The sequence below is a fragment of the Tamandua tetradactyla genome, chromosome 24, assembly GCF_023851605.1.
Source record: "Tamandua tetradactyla isolate mTamTet1 chromosome 24, mTamTet1.pri, whole genome shotgun sequence".
NCBI lineage: Eukaryota > Metazoa > Chordata > Mammalia > Pilosa > Myrmecophagidae > Tamandua > Tamandua tetradactyla.
The window spans coordinates 40,684,163-40,711,113 of NC_135350.1; the positions used below are offsets into that span (position 1 = coordinate 40,684,163).

Below are 26,951 nucleotides of genomic sequence, written 5' to 3' on the forward strand. Positions count from 1 at the left end.
TTTACACTGAAAACTTCTAGAAAACTTGCAAGAATATTACAGAATTTCCATGTTTTAGTTTCCTGACTGCCAAAGCAAATACCATGAAATAGTTTGACTTAAGCAATTAGCCTCATGGTTTTGAGGCTAGGAGAGACTCAAATCAAGGCATCATCAAATTATGCTTTCTTCCCAAAGACCGGCCTTCTGGAGCTGGCTGCTGGTGATCTTTGGACTTGGGCTTCTCTGTCACATGGCAATGCAGAAGGTGGCCTTTCCTGGCTTCTGTCTCTTCCTGGTTCCATTGATGTTCAGATTCTGGCTGCTCTTCCTCTGCGGCTTTCTCTCTGTCTGAATTTCATTCTACTTATGAAGGACTCCAGTAACAGGATTAAGACCCATCCTGATTGAATTGGGCCACACCTTAACTGAAGTAGCTTCATCAAAAGGTCCTACTCACAATGGTTCCATACCCACAAGAATGGATTAAGTTTATGAACATGTGTTTTCTGTGGTACATGGCTCCAAACTATCACATCCCATGCATACTTTACCCAGATTTAATAAATTTTAAGTATCACATTTACTTTGTCATTTTATGTCTCTTTCTACACACACACACACTCACATTTTAAAAAAATGTATTTTTATGACAGTAGTTTGCATATACCATTCTCCCTTACCTTTTAGTATTTTATTGTGCATTTCTTAAGAATAAGGTTATTCTCTTACAAATCAGGGTACAATTTCAAGTTTGAGAAATTTAATATTGAAAGAATAATTTATAGTCTCCAATCCATTTTGTCAATTCTTTTAGTAATGTCTTTTTTCATATTTTAACATTTTTATTGTGAAATATAATATACATACAAAAAAAAAAGAAAAAGCAATAATTTTCAAAGTACATTTTAACAAATAGTTACAGAAGAGATTTTAAAGTTTGGCATGGGTTACCATTTCACTATTTTAAGTTTTTCCTGTAATGTCTTTCTTCTCTTCAGTACATGACCCATTTTGGGATCAGGTATGGCAATTTGTTGTCATATCTCTTTAATATTCAAATCTGGAGGACTTCCTCAGCTTTCCTTACTTTTGTGATATTAGCATTTTCTATGACTAGCAGGCAGTTTGGTTTTGTCTGATGTTTTTAGTCTGATGACTAGACTCCGGTTGTGCATTCCCAACTGCATATGACCTTAGCAATGTTGCGTTTCTCTCAGAATACCATTTATGGTGGACTTGATGTTTGTCTGTCCCTTACTGGCGAGGCTAATTTGATCACTTAATCAAGATGTTCTTTGTTCTGTATTCACTATGGTTACTGTTTATCCTTTTCAGCCATTAAGTAATCTCTGGGGAGATACACTGGGACTATGCATATGTTCTCCTCTTCATCAAACTTTTCCCTGCACATTTTTAATCTACTAATAATTTTTTTGTGTGTGAATGAATATTCACAGGGCTTATTGAAGGGCCTTTTTGCCTACCTCATTCCATATTTTTATGTTTCTTTTTCCACAGTTAAAACCTAGCTCTCACCAACATCATCACATTTATTCATTCCCTCAATCCTATCATACCCACAAAATAGTTTCAGAATAGCTATGCTTCTATTACAATGAAAAACAAACCTACCAGAAATAATTCAAAATTTGTTTATAGTTCTTTAATTCCCTAGATTGTGAATATTTAATAATTTTATTAACCTTCTAAGTGATTATTTGTTCTCCTTCACTCCTCAACATGGTTATTAAGTTGTATTGAGTTTTAGGTTTATTCTCTCTCCATTCCATTCCCTCAAATCTAAAACCTATGGCCTATTGTCATTCCAGTTTATGCATTCTTTCTCCTGTGAAGCTCTTGAAACTGTTTTTGAAATACATTGAACCTTCTGATGCCTTTTGGTTCAATCTATTCCTTGTTCAACTATTTCATATTCACCCAATCCCTCATTTATTTACTTATTAAAAAAATAGGCATTTATTGAACACTAACAGAGAAGAAATAATGATGATAAAGAAAACAGAAAATGGACATTTTAGAGCTCATAGTCAACTGGAGGAACCTAACATTAATAAAACTGTCACCCTAATAAAAATGCTATTTTTAATTTCTTAAATATATAAAATTACAATGAAATAATACTGCAAAGAATATGGATAAGAAAGTGTAAGAAGAGGGAATTGACTGAGTCAGTATGGTCAGGGAAGTCATCTCCAGTAAAATGATATTCATGCTGGGATCTAATGGAAGGCTAGGAGTTAGGTGGGAGAAGCAGAATAAAGGGAGTGGAGGGGGTGATAATAGGGAAACAACGGTTCTTAGCAAGGAAATAGAACACCTAAGGATTATCATTTTAATAATCTGCACCAATGCTATCAAATCCTTTGCCAACTGCCCTGCATTATTCACTTTCCCCATCCCCAGTAGGGTATTACTTCAGACACCTTTATCTTCAGCTCCTAGGACAATGTGGCTGTGAGGCTCACTTCTATGTGGATTAGTTCCACAGCAGATTGATTATCTTCAACAGCAATGTGCTGCTTGATGATGTTTCTGTAAATTCTCTTTCTTTTGTTGCTCGGCTGCTCTTTCAAGCCATTTTCTGTGAGCATCCTGGCTTATTACCTCCTTCTATGAAAGAATTTGCCTAATGCATAGCAAATGGAAGCTATCATGTGAGAATACCCTGAATATCACTTGACCCACATGCTAGTGAATTTGGTGCTGTCTCTCCCCAGCACCAAACAGCTGTATCTTCTCTCATTCTTCTCTGTTCCTGTATTATCTCTGTTGAGGAGTTGTCTCTTCTTATTTATGATGTGATCATCTACTGGGGAGACAAAGAGGGCAGAGTTGTGGGGTCCAGATAGTGCATTGACCTCTGCAGTCTAGGTTGACAAAGTTAAGGGTTTGTCCTTAATCTGAGTTTGAAATAATGGGAAAAAGTGCTGATGTTGAGAGATTAGAAGGAATCCGTGATTGTTGCTAAATCAATGAGGTTTGGGGACTTTTAATATGAATAAAAGGAATTAGAGAGTCATAAATAAAAGGAAGATAATTAGTCTGGATGAATTGCTGAGATAGGGCTGTTGCAACTGGCTTGTCTTTATATATCTTACTTTAACAGTTTGGTAATGCTGCTGGAACACAATATACCAGAAATGAAATGGCTCTTATAAAGGGAATTTATTATGTTACAAATTTACAGTTCTAAGGCCATAGAGATGTCCACACTAAGGCATCTTAACTCCAAAAAAAGGCCAGTGTCTGTCACATGGGAAAGGATTTGCCTCTCTCTGTTGGCACTCCATACATCTCCAAGTGTATTTGTTGGCTCTGAAGCAACTGTTCTCCTAGCATCTGCATCTGAGGCTTCTCCAAAATATTTCCCTTTTTAAAGGACTCTAGTACACCAATCAAGACCCACCTAGAATGGGCAGAGTCACATCTCCATTTTATCAAAAGGTCACACCCATGATTGAGTGAATTATATTGCCATGGAAACAATCTAATCAAAGGTTTTCACCCCAAAATATTGAATCAGGATTAAAGGACATGACTATTCTGGGGTTCACAACATTTTCTAACCAATACACTTACTTTATATCAGCTAGCACAAAATTTAGTGGTTTAAAGTAACTATTTTTTTCTTAAAATTTTCTTAAATTAAAAAAAAATTATAAGAAACACAAACATTCTTAACATATGATCGTTCCATTCTACATATATAATCAGTAATTCACAATATCATCTCTTAGTTGCATATTCATCATCATGATCATTTCTTAGAACATTTGCATCAATTAAGAAAAAAATAAAAAGTCAACAGAAAAATAAAATGAAAACATAAAAAAAGAAAAAAAAATTATACATACCATACCCCTTATCCCTCCCTTTCATTGATCACTAGCATTTCAAATTAAATTTATTTTAACATTTGTTCCCCTGTTATTTATTTATATTTCATATGTTCTACTCATCTGTTGACAAGGTAGATAAAAGGAGCATCAGACACAAGGTTTTCACAATCACACAGTCACATTGTGAAAGCTATATCATTATACAATCATCATCAAGAAACATGGCTACTGGAACACAGCTATACATTTTCAGGCAGTTCCCTCCAGCCTCTCCATTACATCTTGGATAACAAGGTGATATCTACTTAATGCGTAAGAATAACCTCCAGGATAACCTCTCGACTCTGGAATCTCTCAGTCATTGACACTTTGTCTCATTTCACTCTTCCCCCTTTTGGTCGAGAAGGTTTTCTCAATTCCTTGATGCTGGGTCTCAGCTCATTCTAGAATTTTTCTCAATCCCTTGATGCTAAGTCTCAGCTCATTCTAGGATTTCTGTCCCATGTTGCCAGGAAGGTCCCCACTCCTGGAAGTCATGTCCCACATAGACAGGGGGAGGGTGGTGAGTTTGCTTGTTGTGTTGGCTGGAGAGAGAGGCCACACCTGAGCAACAAAAGAGGTTTCCTTGGGGGTGACTCTTAGACATAATTTTAAGTAGGCTTGAACTATCCTTTGTGGGGTTAAGTTTCATACGAACAAACCCCAAGACTGGGGGCTCAGTCTATAGCTTTAGTTGTCCATACTGCTTGTGAGAATATCAAGAGTTCAACTTGGGGAGGTTGAATTTTCCCCCGTTCTCACCATTCCCCGAAAGGGACTTTGCAAATACTTTTCCACTCACTGGTTAAAGCACTCTGGGATTCATTGGGGCATCACTCTGGACAAACTAACAAAATCTCATGTCCTACCCAAGGTTCCATGTACTTATGTTGTCCAGTTAAGCTGTCCACATAAGTTATATTAGGAAATGCACTAGTCAAAATATAAATTTTTTACCAAATAAACATTTTTTGCTTTAGTCTCACACATTAGTTAAAATTTTAAAATATTAATTACTATCAATTTTCAGCACCCTGCAGTAATGACATTCCTTTGTTCTTCCTCATGCAAAAACATTTTTAAAATTTGTACATTTAGTCACAATCATTATACACTCTAAGCATTCCTAGATTATACCATCTCAGTCTTTATCGTCTATCTTTCTTTTTGATTTCATTTATGCCCCAGCCCTCCTCCCTCTATCATTCTCACACTCAGCTTCATTCAGTGTTTTAACATAATTGTATTATATTAGGTAGTATTGTGCTGTCCATTTCTGAGTTTTTATATTCAATCCTGTTGCATAATCTGTATCCCTTCAGCTCCAATTACCCAATATCTTACCCTATTTCTATCTCCTGATGGTCCCTGTAAAGTAACTATTTCTTATTCATCATGAGTCTATGGGTGACTGGGCTTGGCTGATCTTGGTGGGACTTGTTCAAGTATTGGCGGTCAGTTTTTGGGTTGCTGAGGACTGTTTGATCAAGTATGGCCGTGGCTCATACAAAACAAGTTGACTCCAAAAGATGTCTTTCACATTCTTCAGGAGGGGTAGCCTTGGCATGTTCCCATGGTGGTGGCAATGGTTCAAGAGGAAAAACTGAAACAGGAAATCATTTTCTAAAAGCCTCTAGTTGTACTGGATCTCCTACTGTCCCAGTGGCAAAGCAAGTTACATGGCCAGGCTCAGCATCAATTTGGGATAGGGGAGGGGAATAGTAGAAGGCATGGATACAGGGAGGCATGAAAACCCAAAGACCATCAATGTGATCTGCCTACTATATTCTCCATAGCATGGGGTTTGTTCTCCCATCATTCCTACTAAATTCTTAAATCCAAATGACTATTTTTTTGCTCTCATTTTCTCTGACTTCTTCATAACATTTGACATTATTGTTTATTTTATTTTTAATTTAAAACTCTCCCTTTTTATTTATTATTATTATTATTATTTTTACACATTTTCAATTAATTTATTTTAGAAAAACAAAGGTTTACAATTGGTGCCACAAGGCAGAAGGATATTGAATTCAACAAGTTAGTAATGCAGCTCTCAAAAACCTTTATAGATTGGCTCAAAGTAGAAAACTACTTTTGCCCACTCTTGGACTTGGACACACTCAGGGGGAGAAAAAAAAACTTAAGCCACAAATTAATTGATAGCCCTAACATTTCACATTGGTCTATATGAATAATTTCTGCATAATATGAAGAGCTGAGTGATTTTTCCCTGCCCTACCTTCATATCATTAGAAGCAATGATGAAAATATTTACTTTTTGTAAAATTAAAACCAAAAAAGCCCCTCAAAAGAAAACACAAGGTACAACATTATCAAAACAAAATCCACTAATCTAAAACAATACAGTTAATTATTGTATTAGTTAGGGTCCTTTAGAGGAACAGAATCAACAGGGAACACTCACAAATATAAAATTTATAAAAGTGTCTCATGTGATGGAGGGAACACAGAGTCCAAAATCCGCAGAGTAGGCTGTGAAGCCGACGATTCCAATGGAGGGTCTGGACGAACTCCACAGGAGAGGCTCACCAGCCGAAACAGGAAGAACCTGTCACTTCTGAATCCTCCTTATAAGGCTTTCAGTGATTAGATTAAGCATCACTCATTGCAGAAGACACTCCCTTTGGCTGATTACGAATGGAATCAGCTGTGGATGCAGCTGACATGATCATGATTTAATTCTATGAAATATCCTTATCGCAACAGACAAGCCAGCACTTGCCCAACCACCACTTGGCTAAGTTGACACATGAACCTGACCATGACAATTATTTTAATTACTAATACAATCTAAGAAACATGCCCTTACGTCAGGGTCCAGACATTTGGCTTCCTAGTGTTATCTCTAGAACAGATACCAGGAAGCACTGTGTGTGGGGAAGAAAAAAAAAAACTCAAGGTCTAATGTGCCTTGAGCAAATTTCAGTTAATATTAACTGGAAAAATATTAAGATATATGATGAAATAAACAAAAAAAGTAAGCCATGATGGAGAGCTTAGGGTACATGATAAAAACATTCAATTTCTCTTTGCAATAGGTTCAACTATCTTTAAATATTGTCTGAGTACCAGCTTCAGCAACAGAAGCATCTAGAATTTTTAATTTTAGAACTTAAGAATAGAACTTTATTGCAACTGCAAGAGAAGACAAAACTTCAACTTTCTGAAAGACATTTCCCACTACTCATAATAAGATTCACCACTGATATAAGATATCTGTGTTCTATTAGATTCAGTTACTAAGAGGTCTGCCTTTATTTTGAAGTATTTTTTCCTAAAATGAAGATAGCATCCCTAGTAAGCTCTGATAGTACTTTGAAGGGAAGATCATATTAGTAAACAAACAAGCAAAATTTGTTTTGTGAGCAATTTTGACCAAAATATACAAATATAGAGAAAACATTTTATACAAAAAGAAATGAAAATTTTCACTTACAAACAGCCTACCTGTTTTTGGTTTGCAAATGAATGCACTTTAAAAGCACAAAAAGCATATATTTTGGGGCAATAATACAGAGTTGTGGAAAGGGTAACAGAGAACCAAGGCATTAATTTATAAACAAGAAAAGTTCAAAATACACAGAAATATCACTGGATTTTTATTTGTTTGTACATCATGGGCTTTTTTTCTGTTGAGGCCTTTCATTTAGCGGTGCTTGAACAATTCATTCCACAACGAAAAATGTGCAGAAGGCTAACATCTGATAATGCTAAACATCAAAGAAAAAAATCAGTGATATTTTCTGTAACAATTTCTTCATGTCGCTGACTCCTGAGCTTTCGCTCCTGACTGGACTTGAGTCTCAAATGAAGCAGCCATGGTCATCTCAGCTCATCACTACTGCTATACCAAAGCCTGACCATTACGAATATTTACCTTCCAAAATAACTCATCAGAATGTAATGACCCTTTGGAGAGGAATTTACTTGTTAAATTAACAGGAAGTATCTCTGGCTTACAATGAAAAACATTTGACTCGCATATTTCCTGAAATTCTCATCTTACTGCAGGTTTGTTTCATTAGAAAAAAAAGCAATAATAGAGTGCCTAACATTAAGAATGAGTATTTACTTGTTAAGTACTAAAAATAAGAGCACATGGATACAATACAGTAATTGCCGGTAATTTCTTAGTACTTAAAGATACAAGAGTTTCAGTTCAGTAGTAATCCCCATAGCATCAGAAATAGCCAAAGGCCACCTTTTGAGACCAAAGCCCTAACAACTTTGGTTTTAGAACCATGAATGATATATATTTATTTTTTACATGGGCAGGCACCGGGAATCAAACCTGGGTCCTCTGGCATGGCAAGCAAGCATTCCTGCCTGCTGAGCCACCATGGCCTGCCCTGAATGATATATTTTTAAAGTGAGTAAGCAATTTTAAATGTTTAATGAAATACTTTATATTGAATAACTCTATTATTCAATTAATAACCATCCAAATGATATTTGCCTGATAAGTTTTTGCCTGTTTAATTCTAAACTTAGCTAAAACGAAGGCCTCAAAAGTAACACACGTAAACATGTCAAACTTACTTTTAAAATACCAATATTTATTGGGATAGATTTCCTACCTTATTTCATTGTGGATAGAAGATGAGAGGTCAGTGACTGAAAGAGACAGACTGAGGGATGGAAAAGACAATGGGCAGATTTCGTTTTTCACCACATGTGACTTTTGTTGTTTGACAATCCGATTATGATATTTATTACTCATTATGAACATAATAGGCTGTCAATAAATTGTGTATATTACATATACACACACATTGGAATATCAGTTGCCAGAATATGCTGTATACTACTTTTGAAAAAGTAGCAGAAACTTTTTATTCAAGAAAATTTTAGTAGAAATCCCAATATATAAAATAGGAAAAAAAAAAAAAAGCCCCAAAACTAAACTGGGTGGCTCAAGCTGGGTAGGCTTGATAGAACCTCCCTTAGTACAGTGAGGGAAGTTCAGAGTACTCAGAGCATGGCTTGAAACTGCAGCCCCAAGTCTATCTAAGCAAAAATCAAATATGACTATTTTTTTCCCACTATACAGGACCATATGAAAAGTGCATAATTTTGCAACTGAGTATAAAGTTAAAAAGTAACATTTTCTCTCCTTTACAAATAACAACAGAATAAAATTACTATGCTATATAAAACCAAATTATTTTAAACTTCATAATCTTAATTTGATATGTGGAAAAAAAGTAGTTCTCCTTAAAGTGCCTAGATTTTAAAGACTTAATATTGTCTATATAAATTTTATTCAAAATAAAGAGGGGAATGGATGGTAGGAGTTGGAGGTATTATTTTTCTATATCAAACATCTAGATGATTCTGCCCAAGAATCTTAACTCTGTTACAGAATATTCAGATAGAGAAACATGCAAATATAACTGATTACTATAATAACATGTTTAAGGTTCAATTTTGTTTTCTTTGCTTGTTTTGGACAAACATTTCATTTCTCTGCTCCAAACATCCTCTCCATTTATGAAAGGAATATTTTCATCCATGCAGTCGATGGTAGCAACATACAAATAACATGTTCTCTTCTGTAAAAGATCATGATTTAATGTCTAAATTCAGTAGACTCTTTAATAATTTGAAATCCTATCAATTACTTTATACTACTAAAGTCTCAATATTTCTTCTTTCCCAATACATTTTTGGGTTCTTGTACTTAGGCATTAGAGATTCTGCACTGCTTGGCTCTGGTTGTTCTTTGCTCTCCTCCATCACTTCTTGACTTTCAATTTCACTTTCAGATCGTTTGTATTGTTCTTCTATATAACCTCCACCTGTATCAGCTGTGTAGATCCCATAGCACATGATACTGCTGACACCCAGTGGCAGGCCAAAGAGAAACACCCCATGAATGGTGAGCTCTTGAATATAAACACAATAGTAGATTTAGCATCAAATACTATTCTTTTTAATCTCTGCAAAATGCTGTCAACTCCCTGGGCTTCTACTGTGCCATCCAAAATGTTATTAATAAACTGGACCATGTTTTCAGCATTCTTAACCTTTCTATCTAGTAGAAAGTACTGTTGGTTTGAAGTATTCAATACAACTACACTTGGGACTGTCAACACATGCATCAGCAAGCTATTAATATGGTCATTTAGCACTCAAACTCATTCATTAAACCCAACCTTCTCTTATAGCTCCACCATTACCTTTGATCTTTCTCCCACTGTGCGGGTACTTGGGCTATGTCCATTCTAACATTTACATGTTGGAAGGGACTTTCCATAATATGGGATAGGGGGATGGAACTGGTTGATGTTCTGGAAGGGCTGGCCCCTATGCATTTTGGGGCATATCTGGTCTGGGGCCCATGTGGAGCTTATAGGTTTTGGAGAGTTACCCTTGTGCATGGAAACTTGTAGAATCTTATATAATGCCCTAGGTATTCTTTAGGATTGGCAGGAATGATTTTGGTTGGGGTTTGGCAAGATATGATAGGTAGTAATATCTAACTGGAGCATGACTAAGAGTGATCACCAGTGTAGCCTCTTGATTCTGTTTGAACTCTCTCAGCCACTGTTACCTTCTTTATTATACTTCTTTTCCCCATTATGGTCAGGATGGCATTGCTGATCCCATGGTGCTAGAGCCAGGCTCATCTCTGGGGGTCATTTCTCATGCTGCCGGGGAGACTTTCATTCCTGGACATAATGTCCCATATAGTGGGTAGGGCAATGATTTCATTTGCAGAGTTGGGCTTAGAGGAAGAGAGGCCGCATTTGAGCAACAAAACAGGTCCTCCAGAGGTGACTCTTTTTGGCATACCTATAGGTAGGCTAAGCATCTCCACTACATACATAAACTTCACAAGAGCAAGCCTCAAGATCAAGGGCTTGGACTATTGATTTGGGTGTCCCTAATGTTTGGCACAGTGTCAGGGGTTTCCCTGGTGGTACAGTTTAACAATTTTATAATTTTTCTCCCATCCCTCTAGGGACTTTGCCAATACTTTTTATTTTTTACTTTTTTTACCTACCAAAAAACACAAAACAAATGCAAACATTACTATTTTGATCATTCCATTCTACATATATAATCAGTAATTCACAATATCATCACATAGTTGCATGTTCATCATCATAATCATTTCTTGGATCATTTGCATCTATTCAGAAAAAGAAATAAAATGAAAGCAGAAAAAAAATTTATATGCACCATACCTCTTACCCCTCCCTTTCATTGATCACTAACATTTCAAACAAATTTATTTTAACATTTGTTCCCCCTATTATTTATTTTTATTCCATATGTTCTACTCGTATGTTGGCAAGGTAGATAAAAGGAGCATCAGACACAAGGTTTTCACAATCACACAGTCACATTGTGAAAGCTATATCATTATTCAATCATCATCAAGGAACAGGGCTACTGGAACACAGCTCTACGTTTTCAGGCAGTTCCCTCCAGCCTCTTCATTACATCTTGAATAACAAGGTGATATCTACTTAATGCTTAAAAATAACCTCCAGGATAACTTCTCAACTCTGTTTGGAATATCTCAGTCATTGACACTTTGTCTCATTTCACTCTTCCCCCTTTTGGTCGAGAAGGTTTTCTCAATCCCTTGATGCTGAGTCTCAGCTCATTGTAGGGTTTTTCTCAATCCCTTGATGTTGAATCTCAGCTCATTCTAAGATTTCTGTCCCACGTTGCCAGGAAGGTCCGCACCCCTGGGAGTCATGTCCCACATAGACAGGGGGAGGGTGGTGAGTTTGCTTGTTGTGTTGGCTGGAGAGAGATTGCCAATACTTTTTGATTATCTACTTAACATACTCTGGGATGTATCCAGGCATTACATTAAGCTATTCAGGATTAAAGGCTCTCATTCTTATTCTGGGCTCCCTGTGTTTGGATTGTTTAAATGTTCTATCCAGACAGGTTAGATTATATGCTACAGAAAGCCTATGTTCTGGACAAAATAAACCCTTCTTCCTTTGATCTCAAGAAGTAGATCAAGTTCTAAAATACATGCAAGGTCTTCCTAATCCCTTTATTCTGAATTACTTTAATCCAGACTCAATTGGCTTCAATTTCTTATTTCTAAATACCAGGTTATACATCTATAAAAAAGCTCCTCAAAATCAAGAAATAGTAATTACCACTTTAGACTAAATGTGACTTCTATAAGAGCTTACAATCTAGGTCCCAGTTTTCTTATAAGCATTTTCTAAATGAGATTATATAATATTTGCTCTTTGTTTCTGGCTTATTTTGCCTCACCAAATGTCCCACAGGTTCATTCACAATGTGGCATGCCTCACAACTTCATTCCTTTTTGAGCAAGCATCATATTGGATCATATGTTTACACCATCGTTCACCTATCTACTTCTAAGTCAGTGCATCTTTCAGTCACCTTTATCTACTGGGCCTATCCTATATATATATTTTTTATTAGAGAAGCTGTAAGTTTACAGAAAATTTCTATAGAAAATACAGAGTTCCTATATACAGCTACCTTCTTCACCCTTCCCTCCTAGTATTAACATCTTGCATTACTGTGATACATTTGTTACAATTGTTGGAAAAATTTATTATAATTGTACTATTAACCATGGTTTACATGAGGTCCATGGTTTACAAAAAGGATTCTTTTTACATTTCTGACTACAACCTCAGACTCCTTTATGGACTCCTTTTCTTCTTTCTGATGTTTAAATGTAGGGGTTTCCCAGATTATGGGCTTTAGAGAGTCCATAAGTAGCATCCCATTCCTCTTCTGAGTTTCTGTGTGTCCTATTTCATACACATAGATAGAGACACAGACCCAAGTTCAGTACTGATAAAGCTAGTTATAAAATGTGGCTTTGATGGGCACTTACAATAGGCTACAAAATATTTGGCTATAGAATTAAACTTACATACTTGGACACAGCTTGAGATATTGGAGAACAAGGACTTTGTGTGCTCTGCAGAGAGGCTGATAGTGAAAGAGGGGATGTCTACATGCTCACTTCATTTTCAAAAACTCACCATGTACAAAAGATACTATGGGAAATGAAAACTACAAGCCAATCTCCCTAATGAACATGGAGGCAAAAATTCTCAACAAAATACTAGTAAGTTGAATCCAACAACATATTTAAAGAATTGTACATCACAAACAAGTGGGGTTTATACCAGGAATTCAAGGATGGTTCAACACAAGAAAATCAATTAATAGCACTTTAATAAATCAAAGGGAAAAATCACATGATCATCTCAACTGATGCTAACAAAGCATTTGACAAAATTCAACATCCTTTTCTTATGAAAACACTTCAAAAGGTAGGAATGAAAGGTAATTTCCTCAATATGATAATGAGCATATATGAAAAACCCATAGCCAGCATATTACTCAATGGTGAGCACCTGAAAGCTTTCCCCCTCAGACTGTGAATGAGACAAGGATGCCTCTGTCACCGCTGTTATTCAACATTGTACTAGAAGTTCTAGCTAGAGAAATCAGGCAGGAAAAAGAAATAAAGAACATCCAAATTGAAGAGGAAGAAGTAAAATTTCCATTATTTACAGATGACAAGATACTATATTGGAAAATTCTGAGAAATCTACAAGAAAGTTACTTTGGATAATAAACAAATTTAGCAAGATGGCAGGATATAAAATTAATGTGCAAAAATCAATAATGTTTCTATACATAAGCAATGACCTAACTGAGGAGTCAATTAAGGAAAAAAATCCATTCAAAATGGCAACTAAAAGAATCAAGTTGGTCTACGGTGGCTCAGCAGGCAGAGTTCTCACCTGCTATGCTGGAGACCTAGGTCCATTCCTAGTGACTCCGCATTTAAAAAAAATAAAAGAATCAAGTATCTACAAATGAACTTAACTAGAGACCTAAAGGACTGGAACACAGAAAACTACATAACATTTGTTCTAGTTTGTTAGCTGCCAGAATGCAATATATCAGAAGTGGAACAGCTTTTGAAAGGGGGGGAATTTATTAAGTTGCAAGTTTACAGTTCTGAGACTATGAAAATGTCACCATTAAAGCAAGTCTATAAAAATGTCCAAATTAAAGCACCAACAAGAGGTTACCTTCACTCAGGAAAGACCAGTGAAGTTCAGAGTTTCTCTCTCAACAGAAATGGCATGTGGCAAACATAGTCATGTCTGCTAGCTTTCTCTCTAGGCTTCTTGTTTTACAAAGCTCCCCCAAAGGCATTTTTCTTCTTCATCTCCAAAGGTTGTTGGCTGCGTGGGCTCTTGTGGTTCTTGTCGCTCTTTCGTGGCTCTAAAAGGGACTCTCTCCAAAGTGCTTCTTCTTTTAAAGGCTTCCAATAAACTAATCAAGACCCATCTGGAATAGGTGGAATCACAACTACATGGAAGCCATCTAATCAAAAGTTACCACCCACAGTTGAGTGGGTCACATCTCCATGGGAAGAGTCAAAAAGCTCTCAGCCAGCAATACTGAATAAGGATTAAAGCACATGGCTTTTCTGGGGTCCACCACATATTCAAACTGGCACATTACACCCTTTGAACCCCCCAAAACATGTTCTTTCCAAGTGCAAAATACATTCATTTCATAACAATATCAGAAAACGTTAAATCATTTCAGTAACAACACAAATGTAATACAAAGTCAAAACCAGTACAAAGTTTCATCAAAGTCTGTTACAGGCATGGTCGATTCTAAGGCAAAATTCTCCTCTGGCTCTGGACCTGTAAAACTCAGAACAAGTTATTTGCTGCCAACATACAAAGGAAGGACAGTCATAGAATACATATTCCCATTTCCATAGGGAGAAATTGGAAGGAACACAGGGGTCACCAGACCCAAGTAGCCTCAAAAACCTGAAAGGCAAACTCCATTAGATTATTTTTGAACTTTTTAGAATTGTATAATATAACATATATACAAAGAAAAGAAAGAAAAAAGCAATAGTTTTCAAAAGCACTCTTTAATAAGTAGCTACAGGACAGATCCCAGAGTTTGTTATGGGCTACCATACCAACATCTCAAATTTTTCCTTCTGGCTGCTCCAGAATATAGGATGTTAGAAGGAATATATATATTTTTTATCATCACAATTGACTCTTTTTTGTGTGAAAAATAACATATATACAAGAAAGCAATAAATTTCAAAGCACAACTCAGTAATTAGTTGTAGAACAGATTTCAGAGTTTCGTATAGGTTACAATTCCACAATTTTAGGTTTTCACTCTAGCTGCTCTAAGATACTGGAGACTGAAAGAAATATCAGTTTAATGATTCAGTAATCATATTTCATTTGTTAATCCCTGCCTTCTCTGTATAATTCCACTACCACCTTTGACCTTTCTATCCCACTCTTTAGAGGTATTTGGCCTATGGCTATTCTAACTTTTCATGTTGGAAGGGGCTGTCAATAATATGGGGTAGGGAAATGCAACTAGCTGATGTTCTGGAGAGGCTGGCTTCTCTAGGTTTCAGGATGTATCTTGTCCAGGTACCCACCTGGATGTATCCAGGGACTCATCTATAGGTTTCCATTAGATTTTTAAAATCTAAGAGTCATTTATCTTCAGAACTTTAGGAAGTGGCAGTCCCTCCCTTTCCAAGGTCCTATACAGTAGCCCACCTCTTTCTGAATGCATGTTGGGGGACATTGGGGAGATTGCCATTTTCTCAGCTCCACCCTTTCCAAGCATTGGGGCCATACCTGGGCTCTCTGCCATCTCCAGGGCACATGGTCAACCCCTCCATGTGGTGGCAGCCAGGCTCTCCCCAATTCCCAAGGAATGTGCTCCACCCTATCCAAGGCCTGAGGTGGCACCAGCCTTCCACTGCAATGAAGTAGAAAGCCCGTCCTCTGCCTTTGGGGCAAACTCACCCTCTCCAAGCACTTGGGTGGGTCTGCTCTCCTGGCCTGAGTTTTCTTGACTTTAGCTTCCATAGTTTTGCCTCTGAAATTATTTTACCATCACATTGTCCCTTTTCTGTCCAGACTGGCAGCAGCTCCATTTATACAGGTCTCACAGTACTCTGGTTGGCTTTCTTTGTTGTAAGCAAGTATTGTGCTCCTCGGATAGCAGGAGTTTCCACAAATCCTTCTTAGATAACTCCATCACCAATCTTCACTTTCTCAAAATTGATGAATGGTTCTGCATTTGATTAAATCCTCTTGTGGGGCATCATTCTCTGGGATCTCCCTTCTTGGAAGCCCAAATTTTCTAGAACATAAATTTCTGGTTTCTTTGTACCCAAGAATTCAGTTCTCAGTTTATACTTTCCTGTTGCATTTCACTATAAGCTGCAAGGAGAAACAACTCTGCACTTCCCTAATTTAATTTGGAAACATCTTCTTCTAAATACCCAATATTCATGGCTTTTAAAATCTGCCATTCATCTAAAGCCAGAAGTCAGTTTTGAAAATTTTCTGCAACTTTAAAATAAGGGTCACCTTCCTTTCAGTTTGCAATAACACATGCCTCATTTCTGTTTAGAGCCTTATCAGAGATATCTTTAGAATCCACATTTCTACCAATAGTCTCTTCAAAGCATTTTAGGCATTCTCTATCAGGCTCCACACAATTCTTCCAGAATCTTCTGCTTATCAATTTAAAAAGCCATTCCAACATTTTTGGTATTTGCAAACTGCAACAGAAACCCATTTCTCCAGTACCAACAACTGTTCTATTTTACTAGCTGCTGGAGTATCAGAAACGGAAAGGCTTTTAAAAAGGGGAAATTTATTAAGTGGAAATATCCCAATTAAAGCAAGCCTATAAAAATGTCCAAATTAAGGCACCAACAAGAGGTTACCTTCACTCAAGAATGACTGATGAAGTTCAGGGTTTCTCACTCAACTGGAAAGGCATGTGGTGAATATGGTGACATCTGCTAGATTTTTATCCAAGCTTCTAGTTTCAGGAAGGGACATTTTCTTTCTCCATTTCCAAAAGTCTCTGGCTATGTGGGCTCTCGTGGTTCTTATGGCTCTCTCATGGCTCTAAAAGGGACTCTCTCCAAAATGCTTCCTCTTTTGAAGGATTCCAGTAAATAATGAAAACCCACCTGGAATGGGTGGAGTCACAACTCCATGGGAATCATCAAAAAGCTCCCAGCAAGCAATACTGATTGAGGATTGAAGGACATGGCTTTTCTGGGGTCCACCTCAGGTTCAAACCAGCACAACATTGCTAAAAGAAATTGAACAAGATCCAAATAGGGAGAAAGACATTTCTTGCTCTTGGATAGGAAGGTTAAATGTAGTTAAGATGTCAATCTTACCCAAATTGATCTACAGATTCAAGACAGTATCAATCAAAATTCCAACAACCTACTTTGAAGACTTGGAAAACCTAGTTCCCTAATTCTGAGATACTGAGCAATTTGTGTATAACCTGGTCATTCCCTGAAGCATTATATAATTCATCTGGAAGGGAAAGAGACCCTGAATAGCTAAAAGCATCCTAAAAAACAAGAAGAAAGTGGGAGGATTAATATTTTTTGTTTTAAAAACGTATTATAAAGCCACACGGTCAAAACCACATAGTCTGGTACAAAGGTAGAGGTATTGACCAATGGAATCAAATCAAGAGTGCAGAAATATACTGCTAAGTTTGTGGTTAACTGATCTTCAACAAGGCCCCCAAATCCACTGAACTGGGACAAAACAGTCTTTTCAATAAATGGGCATGGGAGAACTGGACATCAACAGCTAAAAGAATGAAAGAGGACTCTTACCTTACACCTATATAAAAATTAACTCACAGTAGATCAAACACCTAAATATAAGAACCAGTACCATAAAGCTCCTAGGAGAAAATGTAGGGGAACATCTTTATGACCTAGTAACAGGAGGTAGCTTCCTAAACTTTATACTCAAAGTTCAAGTAACAAAAGAAAAAAATAAGCAAATGGAAACTTCTCAAAATATACTGCTTTTGTGCCTCAAAAGACTTTGTCAAAAAGGTGAAGAGGCAGGCAACTGAGGGGAGAAAATATTTGGAAATCACACATCAGATAAAGGTTTGCTATCCTGTATACATAAAGAAATCATACAACTCAACAAGAAAAGAACAAAAACCCAACTATAAAATGGGCTAAAGATATGAATAGACATTTTCTTCTGAATAAGAAATACAGATGGCTAAAAAATACATGAAGAGAGGCTCATTTTCATTCACTTTAAGGGAAATGCAGATCAAGACTACAGTGAGATAACACCTCACACCTATAAGAATGGCTGCTATTAAGTCCCCTTGGGGGAATGGTGAGAAAGGGGAAAATTCAACTTCCCCAAGTGGAGAATTCTTGATATTCTCACAAGCATAGGGGACAACCAAAGCAATAAGCTGAGCCCCCAATCTTATTTTTTTTAGAGTGGTGTTAAATGACATATATATATATATCTTAAATTTATTTATTTTTCATTTATGATATATAACCACAAACACAAACATTCTTATCATATGATCATTCTGTTCTTCTTATATAATCAGTAACTCACACTATCATCACATAGTTATACATTCATCATCATGATCATTTCTTAGAACATCTGCATCAATTCAGAAAAAGCAATAAAAAGAAAACAGAGAAAAATTCATACATACCATACTCCCTTTCATTGATCACCAGCATTTCAATCTACTAAATTTATTTTGACATTTGTTCCCCTTATTATTTATTTATTTTTAATCCATATGTTTTACTTGTCTGTTGATAAGGTAGACAAAAGGAGCATCAGACAAAAGTAACCCCCCAAACTTGAGGTTTGTTCATATGAAACTTAACCCCACAAAGGATAGGCTAAACCTACTTAAAGTTAGGCCTAAGAGTCACCCCCAAGAGAACCTCTTTTGTTGCTCAGATGTGGCTTCTCTCTCAAAGCCAACATGACAAGCAAATTCACTGCCCTCCCCCTCTCTATGTGGGACATGGCTCCCAGGGGTGTGGACCTTCCTGGCAACGTGGGATAGAAATCCTAGAATGAGCTGGGACTCAGAATCAAGGGATTGAGGAAACTTTCTCAATCAAAAGGGGGGAGAGTGAAATAAGACAGAATAAAGTGTCAATGGCTGAGAGATTATGAGCAGAGTTGAGAGGTTATCCTGGAGATTATTCTTACACAATAAATAGATATCATTTCTTTAGTTAAGGTGTAAAGGAGAGGCTGGAGGGAACTGCCTGAAAATGTAGAGCTGTGTTCCAGTAGCCATGTTTCTTGAAGATGAATGTATAATGATGTAGCTTTTGCAATGTGACTGTGTGATTGTGAAAACCTTGTGTCTGATGCTCCTTTTATCTACCTTTTCTACAGATGAGTAAAACATACAGATTAAAAATAAATAATAGGGGAACAAATATTAAAATAAATGTAGTAGATTGAAATGCTAGTTATCAATGAAAGGGAGGGGTAAGGGGTATGGTATGTATGAATTTTTTTCTGTTTTCTTTTTATTTCTTTTTCTGAATTGATTCAAATGTTCTATGAAATGATCATGATGATGAATATATAGCTATGTGATGATATTGTGAATTACTGATTATATATGTAGAATGGAATGATCATATGGTAAAAATGTTTGTTGTTATGTTTTAAAAAAATTAAATTAATAAAAAAAAATTAAAGGCAAAATCTTCCTTAAAGAAAAAAGAATGGCTGTTTTTTCCAGAAACTAAAAATATTGGAGAGGATGTGGAAAAATTGGGACATTTATGACTGCTGGTGAGAATGTAAACTGTTACAGCTGCTATGGAAGACACTTTGGCAGTTCCTTTGGAAACTAAACATCGAGTTGCCCTATGACTGGCAATACCACTACTCATAGTAGTGGGCAGGTCACTGTGGCTCAGCAGGCAGAGTTCTGCACTGCATGCTGGAAACCTGGGTTCAATTCCCAGTGCCTGTCCATGCAAAAAAAGAAGAAGAAAATATATAGCCAGAAGAGCTGAAAGAAGTGACACAAAAAGACATTTGCACACTGATGTTCATAGCTGCATTATTCACAATCACCAGAAGATGGAAACAATCCAAGTGCCCATCAACAGATGAGTGAATTAACAAAATGTGATATATATATATACACAATGGAATATGATGCAGCAGTAAGACAAAATATGTCCTGAAGCACTTGACAAAATGAGTAAGCCTTGAGAACATAATGCTGAGTGAAATTAGCCCAACACAAAAGGATAGATACTATATTATTCCACTTTTATGACCATGGTAAATGTAAAATCAGAGGTTTATAATACGGAATATAGGGAACCTAGAGATACACGGAATCTGGAGATGGGTGAACAGTTAGCTAATGAGGTTGAACTTAAATGTAAGGAAATAGAAGTGTAGGTGGTTCATTAGTGGGTCTGTAAGAAATATTACAATATTTAAGGTGAACATGATCGAAAGGAGTTGTATAGACCCATGTGTCCCACTGATAAACACTACAAATATAAAGACATTCTTGCATGAACTGCTGCAAAGTTATGAATCTTATACAAAAGGTATATAAATTTAGGGTAATAGGGGGAAAACTGTGATTGCATGCCATAGGCTATGTTTAACAAGAAAACATCAGTGGCACCAAGGGTAAATAAAAGGGGGAGGGACAAAAGTTAAGGAGAGGTTTGGATTTTCTACTTGGTGAAGGTGTGTTTATTGGTTATCTTTTTCTTGGGAACAGTGAAATTATCTAAAATTGAGAGTGTTGATGGACTGTTGACTTTGGACATTATACATGATGCCCAATGCATGGATGTGACAGAAGGACGCACGGACTGAGAAGTAGATTGTGAATGATGGTGCATACATATGATTGAATATGGTGCTGCTACAAAAGGAAAGAATTTGTGAGGGATGCAAAATTGTGAATGAACCTGTGGACATTTGGTGAGGTAAAATAAACCAGAAACAAAAGAGCAAATATTGTATGGTCTCATTTAGAAAATACTTATAAGAATATAGGGGCCTAGATTATAAACTCTTAAAGAAGTCACAATTAGTCTGGAATAGTAATCGTTATTTCTGGATTTTGAGAAGCTGTTTTATATATGCATAAACTGGTATTTTGAAATAAAAATGAAACCTATCAGGTCTGGATTAAGGTAATTCAGAATACAAGGCTAAGGAAGACATTTCCTATACTTTAGAACCTTATCTACTCTTTGAGACTGAAGGAAGAAAGGTTTATTTTGTCTAGAACTTATGTTTTCTATAGCACATAATCTAACTCAACCTGTCTGGATAGATCAATCCAAACACAGGGAGCCCAGAATAAGAATGAGAGCCTTTAATCCTGAATAGCTTAATATAATTCCTGGATACATCCCAGAGTATGTTAAGCAGATAATTAAAAAAGTATTGGTAAAGTCCCTTGAGGGATGGGAAAAAATATGGAACTATTAAACTTTACCACTGGGGAACCCCCTGATACTGTTTTAAACATTAGGGACACCCAAATCAGTAGGCCAAGACCTTGGTCTTGAGAGTTGCTTTTGTGAAGCTTATGTATGGAGCAGAGAAGCTTAGCCTACTATAGGTATGTCTAAGAGTCACCTCTGGAGGACCTCTTTGTGCCCAGATGTGGCCTCTCTTTCAGCCCAACTCTACAAGTGAAATCATTCCTTCCCCCCTACATGCGACATGACATCCAGGAGTGAAAGTTTCCCTGGTGGCCTGGGAGATTAATCCAGGGATGAGTCTGGCCCTGGCACCATGGAATGAACAATTCCATCCTGACTAAAGGGGGAAAAGAAGTTCAACTAATAGGATATCAGTGGCTGAGAGAGTTCAAGCAGTCAAGAGGCTAGGCTACTCTGGAGGGCACTCTTATGCAAGCTTTAGTTAGACATTTCTACCTATTGTAACTTGCCAAACCCCAACCAAAATCATTCCTATCAATCCTAAGGAACACCTAGTTCATTATACAAGATTCTACAAATATTCCATTCACTAGGGTAACTTTCTAGAGACCCACAAGCTTCAGATGGGTCCCTGGACCAGAAACGTCCTGAAATGCAGGAGGGCCACCTTCTCCAGAACATCAACTAATTCCATTCCCCATCTCATATTATCGATGGTCCCTTCCAACATGAAAAAGTTAGAATGGGCATAGCCCAAATACCCCTAAAGAGTGGGAGAAATATCAAAGTTGATTGTTGTACAGAGAAGGTTAGGTTTAACGAATGAGGATGATTGCTGAATCATTATATTGATATTTCTTTTAGTCTCCAGTATCTTAGAACAGCTAGTAATAAAAACCCCAAATTGTGGAATTATGACCCATATCAAACTCTGGAAACTGTTTTATAACTAATTGTTGTGATGTGCTTTGAAATTTATTGCTTTTTTGTATATATGTCATTTTTCAAAGAAAAGAAAAAAATGTTGACTGTGATGAATAATGCACAGCTTTATGATGAGGAAGATAATGTAATCACACACTGCATTAAGAATAAAGAATTTAAAATCTTCAAATCAAACAAACACTCGAAAACCCTCACCCTATGCAGAGTAAGGATTGGAGAAATAAAACCAGAATGTTATTCTTGTGCGAGTTTTTCCACATACTGACTTGAGGCTGATGGAAAAAAGGTTCTTTGATATTGATAATACTATTCTTTCCCTGGTTTTCTCCCTTTATATATTTTTTATTCGAGAAGCTGTAAGTTTATAGAAAATTTCTACAGAAAATGCAGAGTTCCCATATACTCTCATTTTCTATCATTAACCCCCTTCTGTTTTCATTTTTGTCTCTTTAGCAATGGAATTTATATATCCATGATTTCAGTAAACTGTGTATCTTCTCTTTTTCTTTAGCATGGACTTCTCTACAAAGTTTTAGACCAATATTTCTAGTGACCTCTGGGTATTTTTTTAGATGTAGCAGAGTCCATGAATTTAACATATCCCAAACAGAAATCATCATTTATTTGTTCATTCAATCAATAAAAAAAGATCTAAGACTTATTTCCAATTCTGATCCTTCCATTCTACTCCTTATCTCAATGAATGACCCTATCATCTACCCAGTGACCCAAACAGAAACCCAGACTGTCCTCCTAAGCTCACTCTCTTAATTCCCAATATCCAATCTGTCATCTGGTTCTATTCATTCAGCTTCTCTTATCTGACATCTCTTCCTTCACATAACCACTTAACTTAAATTCTTGAAAGCTCTCTCTTAGATTTTTACAAAAGCCTTTTTAAATATTCTATCCACCACCTCCTATTTTACTTTCTTTTAATTTGTCCTCTATAGTGCCTTAGAGGCATTCTGTGTTATAAGAAATAGTATGGGCTTTGGAGAAGAACCAGCTTTGCCACTCAATTATGTGCCTTTCTGCAAGTAACTTATTTTTTTCTAAATTTCAGATTCTTTAACTGTAAAATGAAGATGATAATGCCTACCTTGTCTGGTTCTTATGAAGACTAAATGTATGTATAAAACGTGCTCAGCATAGCCTATTGTTTCATGATGCTCCTAGTAGTTAGCATTAAATTATGGGTTAGTCATTGGGCTAACTGCTTTATGTGCATTACCTCATTTATCCATATGACTAATCTTTGGGCAGATTTTATTATCCCATTTTCCAGATGATGGAAAATCTTGTACAGAGTTACATAAAAGTTAAAGTGGCAGTGAGATTTTTTTTTTTTTGCATGGGCAGGCACTGGGAATCAAACCTGGGTCTCCAACATGGCAGGCGAGGACAGTGAGTTTTTTTTTAATAGAGAAATCTTTACACACATACAGTCCATGCACAGTATGCAATTAATGACTCAAAATATCATCACGCAGTTGTGTATTCATCACCATGATCATTTTTAGAACATTTGCATCACACAAGATTAAAAAAAAAGACAAAACTCATACATTCAATATTCCTTACCACTCCCTGTCATTGACCACTAGTATTTTAATCTACCCAAAATTTTAAGCTTTTTCTCCCCTTTTATTTATTTATTTTTATCCATTTTTAAAAATTCATCTGTCCATGGTCTGGATAAAAGGAGCATCAAACACAAGGTTTTCACAATTACACAGTCACAGTGTAAAAGCTACATAATTATACAGTCATCTTCAAGAATCAAGGTTACTGGAACACAACTCAACAGTTTCAGGTACTTCCCTCTAGTCACTCCAATACACAATAAACTAAAAAGGAATATTTATATAATGCATAAGAATACCTCCAGGATAACCTCTCAACTCTGTTTGAAATCTCTCAGCCACTGAATCTTTATTTTGTCTCAGTTCTCTCTTTCCACTATTGGTCAAGAAGGCTTTCTCAAACTCATGAGGCCAGGTCCCAACTCATCCCACGAGTTCTATCCTATATTGCCAGGGAGATTTACACCCCTGGGAGACCTGTCCCATGTAGGGATGGGTGGGAGGGCAGTGGGTTCACCTGCTAAGATTGCTTATATATAGAGAGAGGCCATATCTGAGCAACAAAAGAGGTTCTCTTAATTATATATAATATCAAAATATATATAATTATCAATAGATTTAGATTCTCCTTTGTAAGAATAAGTTTCCCTGAATCCCAAGATTGAGGGCTCAGCCTGTTAAATTGGTTGTTTCCACTACTTGCAAGAATATCAAGAATTTCCCAGATGTGGAAGCTGAATATTTCCTCCTTTCTCCCCAGTCTCCCAAGGGGACTTTGCAAATACTTTTTAAATCTCTGTTTAAATTTCTCTGTGATTTATTGAGGCATCACACTAACTTGGACAAACCAACATCTTACACACTATTCAAGATTCCATATACTTATAGTGTTCGAGTAAACTGACCATAAAAAATAAATTAGATAATGTGTTACACAAAATACAAATTTTGCACCAAATAAACATCTCTTCCCATGGTCTCACACAGAATTTGAAGTTTTAGAATATGACTGTATTACTCTTTACCCTGTATTTTGATTTACCTTAGTCCTACTCAGATCAGGTTCATTCATATCTCTAGTCGAAGTCTGACTACTTTTCCAACTTTTTAAACAGTTGCTGTATGGGGTAATGCCAACTTTCATAGCTTCAGTGCTCTAACTCTGAGTCTCAGGTGTCACATAAATACTTGAAGTTTCAGAGAATGACCAGGTTATACACAAATTGTTCAGTATCTCAGAATTTAGAAATAACAGTTACAACTCCTGTATCTGTGACTGCTGTAACAGCTTATAATTTAGGACCCTTTATAATAGGCCCTAACCTAATAACCCATGCTCTTGACTTCAATACTCTGAGATAGTATAGTTAGTCCATAGGAGTGAGACATGATAATATTTGTCTTTTTGTTTCTGACATTTCATTCAACATGCTGTCCTTAAGTTTCATTCACCTAGTTGCATGCCTTACAACTTCACTCTTTCTTGCAACCACTCAATCGAAGATTTTCTGTTGTATGTATACACCACAGTTCCACCTTCCATCCTTTAGTCATTGTACCTTTAGGCCACCTCCATCCATTGTGAATCACGATCATTGCTGCTATAATACCAGTATGCAAATGTATATTAGTGACCCCACTCTCAGTTCCCCCAGGTATATACCTATCAATGGGATTACAGGTTCATATGGCAACCCCATCCCTAGCTTCCTGTGGAAGCAAGTGTCAGTGAGGTTAATCCCTGTCAGTGGGCCTCCAAAAGGATCTACTCCTAAGAACCACAAATATTATGGGAGATAAAAAGGTAAAGTGAGACCATTATGAGACTTAAACTCAGTTTTTAGCTACTGACTGATCTTGGGTAAGTTACTTAAAGTTTTTGGGTCTCAGTGATATATCTGTCAAATGAAGATAAAAATTCATAATCAGACTATTGTAATGAGAGTTAAATATGAATAATTATATAAAGTGAATTGCACATAGTGGCATTCAATAAAGACACTCAATAAATAGGTACTATTACAGCAATTTCTAGATTAAAATATAGTTATTAAATATATTAAACCATAATATCACATACAGTTTACATATAGTTATTTCTAGATTAGCTACTCTGTTTAAAAATCTTTCTGTTATTTGCCTTTGCCTAATGCATAAAACTTTTTAGCATGCATATAAAACCTTACCTTACCTTCCTCCTCCCTTAATCTTCCTACCCCAAGCTTCAATGCTACAGAATCACTTGCAGGTGCCCAAATGTGCATTGCTCTCTCATAACTCTGATTTTGTAAGGCTGCTTTCTTGACCTGGAAAAATGACCCATCATTCTCCTGCTCCCATCCCAGCATTCTGTCTTCTGGTTAACTCTCATTCTTCAAATTTAGGTCAACACCCCCAGCTACCTTTTATTTTTTTTTTTACAAAGCCTTATTTGGCTAACTCTCCAAAATCATAGTTGGATGTCCTTCCTCTGATGCTTGTATAAATATGCATAGTCCATCTAAACTCATTTAACAATTGTTAATACTTGTCTTTTTCCTCACTAGTTCTCAGAGGGCAAAGATTGTTTCTTTCATTTCAGTATTCCCAGACTTAGCACTGTGTAGGCTCTCAATAAATGCCTCAGGTTTGAGGATTAAATGCACTATTTGGGGGATAAAGAGCCTGGTTCCTGGCAGATGTGTATAAATATTTTCTAATATTTTATATTTTTTGTATAATATAACATTATTTATTATACAATATGTTCTATTTTAATAATATTGCATTATTTATAATATTAAGGTAAAGTCTGTAGCTCAGGGTTCTTTGTGTTATTCTTTGTTTCCTTATACTCATTTCAGAATTTCAGCAACATGTTCAGCAACATGTTCAATGAATAATCTGCTACAGATTATTCTATATTCTGGTTTATCAGTAGAAGCAACCATAGAGTGATTCCACAAACTGCTCATTTTCCTCATTGCCCAGACACAGTGAAAATCTCCAGCGTAAAGTTATTTGGATTTTTTAAAAAGCACACTCAGAACAAAATGCAATGTCTTTTGTTAAGTTGTTAACTGGCTAAAAATATGAGCATTTCAATTAAATCAAACTGAAAAGAAACAGCAAGATTTCTGCAAAAAAGGCAGAAAGAAATAAGCATGACAATCAACACAAAGAAGGCTGGAAATCCTTTTAGAAAGC

The 26,951-nt window shown here is 36.3% G+C and overlaps 1 pseudogene; it reads right to left on the reverse strand.

Moving 5' to 3' along the window:
• Nucleotides 1–9,543: 9,543 nt before the first annotated feature.
• Nucleotides 9,544–26,113, reverse strand: LOC143668196 (protein disulfide-isomerase TMX3 pseudogene; annotated as a pseudogene).
• Nucleotides 26,114–26,951: the final 838 nt, after the last annotated feature.